Source organism: Haemaphysalis longicornis, unplaced genomic scaffold (genome assembly GCF_048455015.1).
Source record: "Haemaphysalis longicornis isolate Haplotype H1 unplaced genomic scaffold, Haemaphysalis longicornis Haplotype H1 scaffold_12, whole genome shotgun sequence".
Classification (NCBI taxonomy): Eukaryota; Metazoa; Arthropoda; class Arachnida; order Ixodida; family Ixodidae; genus Haemaphysalis; species Haemaphysalis longicornis.
In genome coordinates, this window is record NW_027526225.1 from 30,213,663 (window position 1) to 30,226,043 (window position 12,381).

General features: G+C 48.8%; 1 long non-coding RNA gene across 1 annotated transcript; it reads left to right on the forward strand.

Moving 5' to 3' along the window:
• The first annotated feature begins 2,312 nt into the window (after positions 1 to 2,312).
• Positions 2,313 to 3,840, forward strand: LOC144161909 (uncharacterized). The gene is made up of 3 exons (XR_013320527.1): positions 2,313 to 2,764; positions 2,898 to 2,998; positions 3,580 to 3,840. It is a non-coding gene; the product is annotated as an uncharacterized LOC144161909 (long non-coding RNA).
• Positions 3,841 to 12,381: the final 8,541 nt, after the last annotated feature.

Here is a 12,381-nt window from a genome sequence, read left to right on the forward strand (position 1 = left end):
AGGAAGAATAAAGGGCTCCTAAGTTGCGGAAGTGAAGCAACGTCAGCTAAGGAGCAAAATTGAGCCATTTGCCACTTTGGATGCTTACTGCGGGGACTTTTTTCAAGCCGGCGGGGGGGGGGGGGAAGTGGGGGGCAAGGATGTAGCGCCTGCGGTGTACCTTCGCAGCCAAGGGTGCCCTGTGAGAGAAAAAAATTGCACCATCTCCTGAGCAGCCATGGTGTCGACTGAAGCACCCATTACTTTTCAGTTCGTCGTTTCCGTTGACGTTCAGCTTCGCGTGCCTTCGTTGTATCAGTAGCTTCTTGACGTAGTTTGAATGAGTGAAGGACATAAGGCGCGTTCGTAGCGCATGCTCCCGTCACGGTTTGTAGCGCAGTGGGAAGAGCGCCACGTACTTCCCGCTGCGGCAGAGAGTCGCGGGATCAGAACCGGGCGCCGCCTAACTATTTCTTTTTATAGTGGGCTGCGCTGACGTCAGCCCAAACGGTGACGGGGCTGAAGAGACGCGCATGCGCAGTAGACTGCGGACGGCGAACAACGACAAGGAGGGAGGGAGGGATACAGCCCCGAGCATGGGATGCTTCGCATCAAAACAAAATTGGTATCGCACTGTCTCTTAGTTCAAAGCTGCACGTAAAACGATTAAACCACGCAAGTGCTTAATAATGAAGTTACGCCCAATACGAGCGCGTCGATTGTTTTTAGAAGCCAGAAGTTTCGAACACCACAAATTTGCTTTTGAGTACCAGTAAAGCTGGAACTAATACTGCACGAATGCCATGTCACTCCCAATCAGAAAAGCCTAAAGGCATCCCAGAAGGCCAACTTGCGAATATCCAGTTGAACGCGAAATAACTACGCCAAGTAGAATCGGTGCCCAGCGAGAACTAAAGGAGAGTTTTTCACGCCGTTTGCATCCGTCTCTAGTTAACACAATTCCACGGGGAAAGCAAAGCACTTCGAATTAACCGAACTTCCAATGGAATAAAAAGCACAAAAACAGCACTCTTATTAGTCCGCAACACGTCTCCCTTCATGACTTTCTTCAGAATAGCGACTTTCATTTTCATGTCTAGCGTACGGCACGGGTTACGTTGATAGTTGAAATTAAATTTAAAATAAAAGCCTGCAGCGTCCGTTACACAAAATCCTTACGCGGATCTGTACGCCACTAGAAATGTTCATGACCACAAAACACAGAGCGATGCTTACGCTCGCACGAGTCCAAAACGGGTTATACTGCCCCTTTATAAGCTATGACGCTGCGTGAGTTGCAATGTCGCTGACATCAGCAGGGCACATGGCGCTGTTTTTGCACTCAAATATTTTTTTTTAAATTTTATCCATTAATGACTGTTACTTCGACACTTTGTACTCAAAATAATTTCACATTACCGGATAAATTGGGTTCTGGCGTCGAATCATCCAGCAGTATGCTTTACTTCATTGTGTGCGGAATTGTCGGAACCAACACATCACTTCTAATTAACTGCAATTTCAATCTAGAGCCTCGGAATTATCGAAAGCCGGCTGTCGATGATTTTTTTGTGAAAAAATGGTTCTATTATTGAATTTGCTAAAGTATCTAATGCACCTGCTCCTTCGAACCTTCCCGCTATTAGTAAAACCACAAAAAAAATCCCCTACACCCCGTCGTTTTAGAGGGAAAGCTCTAGTCCTCTCCATGCAAAACCAGAAAACGGCTGGTAGCGCCCACGCAAGCTCAACGAGGGTCCAGACAGCGGCTCGTGCACTTGCGCGCAGTGGGAACATCTAATCGCTCGTTCGTTTGAAAGGATGATGTGCGGAGGAGGGGATTGGGGGGAAGAGTAGGGGAGAGTGCCATCTGAAAAGAATGCGAGGCGCAGGCGGCTTCCAAGTCCACTGTGCGCGCGGTCCTGTGGCCTCGATAGCATCGAACAGCGCCTGATTTGTAACCGATTTACTGTAACTGTTTTGGATGTTTTGTACTGCGGTGCACTTGTGCGTTTTCACTGCGCCCTAAAGATGCGGAAAGCGAGCTTTCGCTCGACAAACGTTGTTTAATCACGTTCAACCGCGGCACACTTTTTATGGAGACCTGACCCTCTCCACCATCTATTCTGCCGGCCAATCGCCGCTTGTGATTTTATAGCCGTATTCTATAAGGTCCAACACTAACAACGGCACGTGAATTGGCTTTTACCGATACGCAATCTAAGGGCTGTTTTCCTTGTTCTCGTGTCAAAATATTATATATCACCGCGAGTTTTCTTTATATCCTTTTTTTTGCCTACACACTCACTATCACCTTCACTGTCAGAAGATGCGCGCCAGTCGTTTCCGCTAAAATGATAAAACAATCGGTTTTCTTGGTGCAGGCTAACTGCCCCCTTATAATCCGCGTACAAAAACAGGGAAACGCGAACAACGTTCTGCACACCATGAACGTCGTCTGAAGGTGCAGCCGTTAACTAGCCTCTGCTTTCGAAGTGAAGAATCTCGAGGAATCTACAAAACGTATTCTGGCGCAGCACTTGCAGTTGCAATTTTAGGCGCGCTTCGATTTTGAACGTAGCAGCTTGGTTGCCGAAAAAGAAACAAGCGGCAATGGGTGCTCTCTGGACGTGCTGCAAGTGCCGGATCCTCGAAGGACGCTCGATGGACGACTCCTCCGATAGTGATGAATCGTTTAACATATATCGTCCCATCGCTTCAAACATACCGGAGTTCAACCAGCCTACGCCACTGATTCGCCAACCTGAAGTCACTGCAAGGGAAGGTGAGTTGAGCTAAGCTAGGCTGGACAGCGTTCAAACGTTGAACATTTGGCCTTGTTTGGCTAGAGTCTAGGAAGTGCATTGGTACGGGTGTCGCGGCCACGTAGACACTAAATGGTGTATTCGCTATTGCAGGCAGCGTATCAGCCCTTGGTACTACGTCTGGTGTTGGTAGTAGCAGTTCCACCGGCCGCACCACCAAAAGGAGGAGTTTGGAAGCGGCGCCGAGGCAATAAGTACGCACAGGTGATTCAAATGGTAAATCGCGTATTCAACCGGGTATTAAGAAAACAAAACCTAGTTCGGCGTGTGCAGCGTTCCTGAATTTTCTCGTTGCCGATCGTGCTTTGTTCAATTGCTATGGTTTCGCTGGATGGAAACGTATCGTAAATGACAAAATAGGACGCATATGCTCTTACTTCCTTCAATTTTGGCCTTGTGCTACCCAAATCCCGTGCAAAGGTTTTGTCTTAACCGGCCGTTGTAACCGTGTACATTAAGGTAATGCACTGGTCCCCAGTTAAGGGCGATATCGGGGAGCTTTTCTGATGGAGGCGAAAAGCAAAAACGCCCGTGTGTACGAGATTTTGGCGCACGTTAGAGATCCCCAGGTGGTCAAAAAAATCTGGAGCCCTCCACTACGGCGCGCCTCATCGCCTGCGTTGCGTCGGCGCGTTAAACTCTACAATCAGATTAGATCAGCGATATCGGGGAGCGTATGGGGTTTAAAAAAACCATGTTCGTTTTGACAGTTCAACATGTTCGTTTTGACAGTTCAAGTTTGTGTCTTTAGTAACCACCTGTTTATTTTTTTCAGGGCCATTTGAATGTTTCTCTTCTTTTAGCACGAAAGACCACCTCTTTTGACATTTCTTCAACGCGTATTGCCATGCAAAACTGTGCTTCAAGTGTTCAAAAAATCCTCGCTGCTGCTATCCTGGCTGTCCAAATTGTCGCTTTAGCTTGCTTCTCCCCCCAGATTTATTGTCACTCATGCTTCACCTAACTATTTTAAACTCACTCGCACAAGTTTCAATCTTGTTCATGTGTTTCTTATGCAATAAACTATCTTTTAGCAACACAATCTGTACCGTGCCGATAATATTTTTTTCTTCTGTTGTAGCTTCACTCCAGTCATCCTGTTGCAGCTTGTGCTGATTGGGCTGACTTAAAAAGCATTGCAGCTTACAGCGCCACAATGATCGAATTTGCAGTTGGCCTTGGGATGGTGGGGGTACGTCTGTCTCAGCGGCAAAATTTTATGTCGGAACCCGAAATGTGGGGTTGTGCACCCTAGGGTGTAATTCTTTTGCATAAATACTGTTGAAAAACAGTGCTCAACGCAACTAGCAGCAATTAGGCAGCCTATTATAAGCGTTACAGTTGTTGAGACTATACATGGCTTGCACACTACGTCATCCTAACCTTTTATTGTGACTCACTTCCGTCTTCTTATGCGCTTCCAAATAAAGAGTATCAGATAAAAGTTCAGCCCTTCACCGTGCTTGTGGCTCACGAGCATAACAAGTACACGGACGCCAGAGCAAGCCATGTATAGGCTTGTTTCGCTGATGTTTGCAGATCGAACAGCAACTCCGTTAACCACATGAGGGGGTTTGCGGTGTCATTTTGTAGGAAAGATTTCTGGGTAGTCACTGCCTCTGTCGCACTTTAATAAGGATAAGCGTCACCGCCAGTTCCGTTTGCGAAAATCCATTTATAACTCTTAAAGCGGCCGACGCCACGAAAACAAGACCTAGGGCAACGGTGCGGTAACAATTGCCGCGAAAAGATAATTCTTTTAGTCACAGTCTAAAAACAAGCAAGGAAGAGGAACGTCGCTTCTTAGGGCAGCAAGATAAGGTCTGAAGTGCTTGGGGCAGGTTTATTTGATTGATTGATTGTATGGTTTCACGCGCCGACGCAACGCCGCCGATATGGTACCCCGTAGTGGAGGGCTCCGGATCATTTTTGCCACCGGGGGATCTTTTTTTGCACCAAAATTTTGTCCACACGGGCGTTTTTGCTTTTCCCCTCCATTAAAACAGCGTCCGCCGCAGCAGGGGAACGAACCCGGGTCCTCCTGCTCAGCAGCATGCCTTAGCCACACAGGCAGATAAGTCTAGGGTCAGCGGTTGCGGGAGAAGAAACTGCACGGCCACTGCAATCAAAATTCCGCTAACCAGTCACGGCTGCTGTAATTTCCTTCGCCGTCGCGCTGTGGAGCTTTGTAGTCCGGCTTGGTTTTCACTGTTGCATTATCTGACCGTTCACCCGCAACCGCCACAATGGGAGTTTCGCTTCCTGTACAATTAGTTTTAGCTGATTGTTTTTGACGCTCCGCTCTCGCCGATGGCAAGCGGGAGCGCCATTGCGCATGCGTGGCGCGCTCAGGAATAAGTGGCCTTACAAGAGGGGCACCGCTCCGCTCACCGTGCTTGTGAAGGGGACAGTCGCGGAGCTTACGGTGCCGCGTGGAATTGAAAGATGGGTGCCTCCAGCGAGGGATGCCCACTACTGCGAACTCCGTTTGTTAAGCTTAAACGTGAGCGACGAAACGGCTGAAGCGTTTCCAGATAGGCAAAGATGTACAGCCGTGAGCTGAAGTAAACGGACCACGGGAGCGCTGGCCAAAACTAATCGCTGCGCCGTCTGGTTGCTCGGCGCCTGTTGTCGAGACCGCGCACAGCGCAGGCGCGGCCTAGCAGTACAGCACACATGCCGCTATCACTCGCTGCTTCGCGATTGTCTCACGCTCCGATAAATTGACGCCAGGGGAGCCGCGCTGCCCTTTTACTGCCTGCGGGTCACGCACCTTCAGTGGAAATGGCGCGCTGGCGCAATCGGCGGAAACGCGGCTCCGCTGGCAGAGTGGGCGCGCTGGTGATTATCTCGGGCTTCAAGCTTTTTTTTTTTTTTTGTGATCCCCCCCCCCTTCCCCCGCCGTCATATATAGAAGCAGAAAATGAAGCAGAAAAAAATCACTGGACAGTCGAAGAAAATAAAACACAACACCATCTTTGTCGGTTTTGAGGATAGATGCGAAATCACAGCCTCCCGAGAATCAGCGAACTGGGAAAATTATTGATGCTAACCTTACATGCCAAGGTTTTGACAAATACTGCTGTGTTTAGGTATGTACTGCATTGCTTTATGAAACTTCGTTTGCCGCATGCGGCATATGTGCCATTTCGCAATTGCTCGGGAAAATCCAGCCTCGCAATTTTTCAAGTGCGAGGCACCGACTCGTAAATTTTATGTTCAAAAACTGTATTGCGATATGAGATACCATTGAACCACGCCTTCAATTCCCAGCGACTATCGAACTGCATGCAAACTACATTTTTCGATTAGATTTATTTGCACTTGAAAACATTATTGACAGTTCTTGCGCACTTCTGTGCCATGGGTTGAAATTGAAGGATTTGATCCAAAGAGGGTCCTTCAGTCGACGATTGGAGATAAAAAGATTACTAGCTTATGGTCGACAGCATGCGGCAAACAAACGACGGTATACTTCAAAACAGCCAAGTTTATTTACACGTAATATTTTACAAAGCATTGCACAGGGCTGTCGTTCATAGTGGGGGTCCGCAGACAAAAAGAGGAACGTGGGAGAAGAGGAACTCCGTGGGTCCATCCGCGATACTCCCAACTTCCTTTTTTTTTTCCAAACCCTGCCACGAACTAAAAAAAGTGGATTTGCCGGATGACCTGCTAGAATAACGCCTCCGCACAGCACAAATTTTAAAGCTGGCTTTTTGCACAACGTTTAAATTATGCAGAAAAGCCACACTCAAAGGGCGTGCATAGAGATATGAGTATGAGCGACTTTGGCTGCAAGGGTTAATTGTGCGACAATAGGGCACGTATCAACATATTTCATCGTGGGGTCCCTCACCACTTTTGCAAGCCCAGAAGGAGTATTTGGCACGCTACCGGCCGAGTACCACTGGCATAAAAAATCAGAGGTCGGGCAAATCCCAAGTCTGGCGGGCAGCCCTTTCCTTCACCACGCCATAATGTTTATTTAATTACAAAAGCCCCGCCTCCCAAAGAGACGTCTCAACCGAGAGTGAGGAGGACCTATCAATTAGCCAATACTATAGGCCGCTGAGCGGCCACAAAGACAGTAAATTGCTGTTGTGTACACAAATAGCTATGGGACCCAACTCTGTCACTCTCATGCAGAAACTCGAAACTCGAAAAACACGAACAACACAAAAAACACGAAACACGAACTCGAACAAACAACAAGACAGCAGATATCAACTGAGAAACTTCATCACATAACAAAAAAGAAACCTCCTGCTTTTTGAATAAAAAAAAAGGCTACGAGCCCAACGCAGCCACAGCACGCTATGTGTGGCAGCGTAGCCCCATTGCCACTTATCAGGTGAGTCGCATCGTTTTCAATGCTAGGGCGGTGCCCGGTAGTGTTCCTCTAACTGCGCGGCTTGATTCCCCTGGCGTCAATTTATCGGAGCGTGAGACAATCGCGAAGCAGCGAGCGATAGCGGCATGTGTGCTGTACTGCTTGGCCGCGCCTGCGCTGTGTGCGATCTCGACAGCAGGCGCCGCGCAACCAGACGGCGCAGCGATTAGTTTTGGCCACCGCTCCCGTGGTCCGTTTACTTCAGCTCACGACTGTACATGGAAGCGAAAAACGTTGACCGATGCGCGAGCCTACTTCTTTGCAGCTACCACAAAGACAGCACTTTCTGGGCTATTGGAGAGTTTAATGGCTTCTTTTAAAATTTTCTGGCCCATTGTATTGTTCAGCGATCAAATTGTATATATCAAGTGAAATAGCGTTATAAACACCGTATTTATCTTTATTTGAGTGACCAAAATATAAATTATATTTACTTTTGGATGAAGATTTGGTTTACGTACGCACAGGGCACGACCAATCATGCGACTATACTGAAACCTTTCCGCTGCTGACGCTCCGATTGTGCAGAGCGGGCCATCGGTAGCGAAGCATACATTAAAAATGGTCAGCTAATACTCGGCATCGTTGCGGGGCGGCAGGACAGAGGGCTTGAACTATGAGATAGGCTAACGATGTGTTTATAGAAGTATTTAAATGGCTGCCCTGACCCACCCCAGCCGGCTGCACGCCCACAGAGAGCTTCATCGTCACCGTAAGACGCACCGCGTAACCATATTCTTGCACCGTGGTTTAAGTAGCGAACATCTCAAGACATCAGTGGCGGAATTGGTTGCCGGGAACTCAGCTTGTAAACAAAGAAGGGAAGAAGAAGAAGAAGAAGAAAAAAAAGAAGAAGAAGACTTTATGTTTCAGCAGACGTTGTTACAATCCCTGCTGAATGGGCAGGAGCTAAAGGCATTGAGTGCCTGACGAGGGCTCCTGACCCTCTGGAGTCCACAACAGAGGTGTTCAGATTCGACTTAGATTCGGCCCTAACAATTATTTTTTGCCTGGGCTGTCCTAGCAATCGAGAAATCAGAGTTTTAGCTGAACGTTTTTTGGTGATCCGTTCCGCTCACGACAGGCCGCTCGCACAACGGAGCGTAAGCTGCACAAAGGCTTTAGCTAAGCGATAACCGCGTCTCCCTCGACGGGTAATCATTCGAGTGACTGGTCGTGCCCTGTGCATTTCTAAACAAACACTTCATCCAAAAAATTATAAGAACCGATACTTTGGTCAATGAAAATAAAGTGAATACCATGTTTATTTCTTATTTTTCTTTTAATGTATATTTAGTCGCTGGCATAATTGATTGATTGTAGGGTTTAATTCGCCGACTCAACGCAGGAGATGAGGCCGGCCGCAGTGGAGGGCTCCGGATTAATTTTGACCACTTGGAGATGTTTAGCGTGCGCAGAAATCTCGACCACACGGGCGTTTTTACTTTTCGCTTACATCAGAAAAGCAGCCGCCGCGGCCGAAAATTGCACCCGTGTCCTCGTGCTCAGCAGCACAACGCCTTCGCCAATAAGCCACCGCGGTGGTTTGATACTTTTAATATTTCTGCCTTCCGAGCACTGAAGGTGCGCCGGAAGTGCGAGGCTAGCCTCAACGGTTTTACATCTCCGTGCCACACAAAAGGCAGACGCAATCTAAGCTTCCGTGCGTAAGATGTGGGCGTGAGAGGTATCGGCTGGTTGGTGTTAGCCAGTTTCAGCAAAAAGGCGACACTATCAGTCGTCCATAGTGCTCATTCCCTCAGGTCGTGACACATTCCCTCAGGTCGTGACCGTTCGGAAAGTTTTGGGTATTGCTAAGAGAAAGATAGAAAGAGGATATCTTCGGTCACTCACAAATGGAGGGTGATTGGACAGAGGGAGGCGCGAAGTCCAGAGCCCCGGATGCAACAGCTAGTTCCCTGCCCTCTTGAACACCTCACACTGATCTTGAGAGGATGCGCTGGTTAAAGCTGCCTTCCATTTCTCTAGTGAAGTGGAATATGTAATGTTTGGGTTGTTATACCCCGAGCATATTTCCTCGGACATGGCCAGGTTTTGTGGAAGAGGCATGTTTTTCGAATTTAGCAGTTTTCAGTTAGCGCCAAATGCTTCCTACCAGGCATCTCTGCACATCTGAATTTGTAATTATATAAAATTGGTTTGTATCCTGCGCAGAGTTTGTAATTCTTCAAGCTCGACAGCCCCTTGTGGTACGTGAACGATCGTGTCATATTTCTCGTATAGGGGAGAATGGAAGTTGTCCTCGCGTGACATTGTTGCTCCGTGGTCGCGTGGAGCACGGTACGTGAGTTCGCTTATTTTGTTGTCAACGGCTTCGATCCCTTCCAAACCCTCGCGTCCGGGTGTCAATGGAATTTGAACTTCCATCATTGTGGATTGGAAAATCCTTCCGAAGCATTTAGGTATTCAATCAGTATACAATGAGTCTCTAATGATGTTGGTGCTTGTATTTCATAGTTGCGCTAATTGGATTTTCAAGAGGATGGCTCCAATTTCCGCTTCGTCCGTTCCTGTGTGTGGGGGAGGGTAATGCAGTTACAAAGATATCCAGCGTAGTTCACTGCAACGATTGTTGCCTCAATATCGTACATTTGAGCGTCTGTCTATACTGCGCTTTCATGGTTTTGGCTCTGTAATCTAATTATTTTGATCCTGACTTCTCTTCTGTCTTCGTGTAGGTTTGGATCCAATGATTTCGGATGGGAAACATTTTCCTTTGGAGTCGCTGTGCCGGGGACGTGACCATCCTGGCGTTACCACATTAGTTTCCGGAGGGAGGGGGGCGGAGTGCCTATCTTGCATACGATAGCCCGTCCAGACTTTTCGTAGCGAAAGCTACACTTATCTACCTGGGGCACTATTCGCGGGGTGACCAAATTTGACCTTCAGAGCTAGAGGTCAAACCACACCCCCTTCCGCAACCGCCCGGCATGGAGCAGCAGCCCGATGGCGTTGAGAGACAGGCGGCAGGGGAGAGATAGGCTTATTCTTTGATGAAACCAGCGCGAACTTAAACAAAGACAAAGGACGTGGGACACAAGGACAGCCGCTGGTCTAAATTATGAAGTTTAATATCAAGGAGGATGAATATAAACACAACAAAAACCGCTAAAAAACACTGCGCACGGGCGAAACAAGTTTACAAAAGCCCCTGTGATAAGGCAACTAGATAGTCACCGGCGACAGTCAAGGCCCACACAAATATGCGATCTCTTTGGGATGAAGACACACGCTTGCTTGGCTGACACACTTGTCTCCTCTTTCTTCTATGTGGAACGGTTCCATGATTTCGCGGAGCGTGTGTTCACAGTGCCTAAAAAAATGTCAGTGGCAGGAAAATTAGGTGTACATGCGCTGCACTTAGTACAATGTGAAGAAAAATGGGATGATGGGGGCCCTTTAATGGGATGATGGATGCATGCTCTCTCAAATGCACGCTGATACAACTTGTGTCCACTATTTTTGTCTTTGTTTAAGTTCGCGCTGATTTTATCCAAGAAAGTGTCTTTCCAACTAGTCCAGCTTGCAACCCTTCCGCCCACCCCGCACGGGGCACCTTGAGTAATCTTGGTGACGGTGTTGGCGACACCGCGGACCCCGAGCCCCCATACTCTTGCTGTAATCTACCGTGGCAACGAGTTGTAAGGTGAAGGGCAGAAACCACAAACGGTGGCCGTCGGAGCCCTGGTCAAGCTCAGGCGGATGGGCTCCCTGTCTGTTTACCAGGCAGGGAGCTCCGGGACCTCTCTCGGCATCAGGGTAAACCGAGCGAAGGAACTTAGTACCCCCGTCCCCTGCTTTTTTTCAATATCGCATGGCTTTTTCTTTATCCCCCCAATCCAATGATCGGCCCCCTAAAAGGGGCCGCACCGAAGTACTAGCTAAAGGTAAACCAGAACATTTCCACAAATTTCTTGTCATTCACTCTGCTGAAACCACTCCTGTTGCAAAGAAGTCTGTCATTCTGTTGGCAAAGTGCATTGAGTCTGTTGTTGGTTCAGACTATGATGCTAAGAAACTCGCCTCAGGTGATGTACTGGTCGAAGTAAAAAGGAAAAATCAGAGTGAGAACCTACTGAAACAGACGACGTTGGCCAACTTGACTGTCACTGTGACACCACACCGGACCCTCAACTCCTCGCAAGGAGTCATATCAGAGAAAGAACTAGAATCTGAGACGGAAGCAGATCTTCTTGAGGCGCTCCAACCTCAACATGTAACTGCAGTAAAACGAATCGTAATTCGTAGAGAAAACCAAGAAATTCCGACAAAGCATCTAATCCTAACGTTTGATCGCACAACGCCTCCAGAAAAGGTCAAAGTGGGTTTTCTTAGCTGCAACGTACGACCGTATGTCCCAAATCCGAGGCGCTGCTTTAAGTGCCAACGATACCGCCATGGAACCCAATCTTGCAGAGGGAAGTTGACATGTGCCAACTGTGCTGAGACAGGTCACTCTTCAGAAGCTTGTGAAAGCACCACTCAGAAGTGCCCGAATTGCAGCGGACCGCACGCTGCTTATTCGCGTGCGTGTACACAATTCAAGGCCGAAAAGGAAATAATTCACATAAAAGTAAATGAAAACATCACCTATCCAGAAGCGCGCCAAAAGCACAAGCTGCTTTCGGCCACATCGTACGCAGACGCCGCCCGCCGGGGGTTGGGGCGGCGTTTGGTCAGCACGGCAACACAGTGCAGCCTTCTTGCTGACGTGTTGCCGTCCCAACCCCCAGCTGAGCAGCCACCTGCTGCCTCTACAACACCTGTAGAGGCTGCGGGAGCCCCGTCTCTTGCCGGACTGCCTTCGGTAGTCCAGAGTAGTCAGGAATCGCCCAGTGTGGCGACTCCAGCAAATGTGGCGAGTGCGATCGCTGCTGGGAGCTCTGCCGCTCTTACTGTGTCCTCTCCACCGGCCCTAGGGACACCTGAGGGCATTGAGGAGATGGACACGGTAGGGCCCACAGAAGCGCCCATCCTAGCCCCGCCGCCTGCCCCGCCCGCGGCGCTTGCGGCTGGAACCAAAGGCACCCGTAAGGGTGCCAAGTCCAGGGGCCCGGTCCGCCGGACACCCCCCGAACATCTGATGAGGAAATGGACGTCGGACCGTTCCTGTCTGCATCGCTCCGCAAGGAACGGGCTGCGGCGTCCAAACCAACAGAAAAG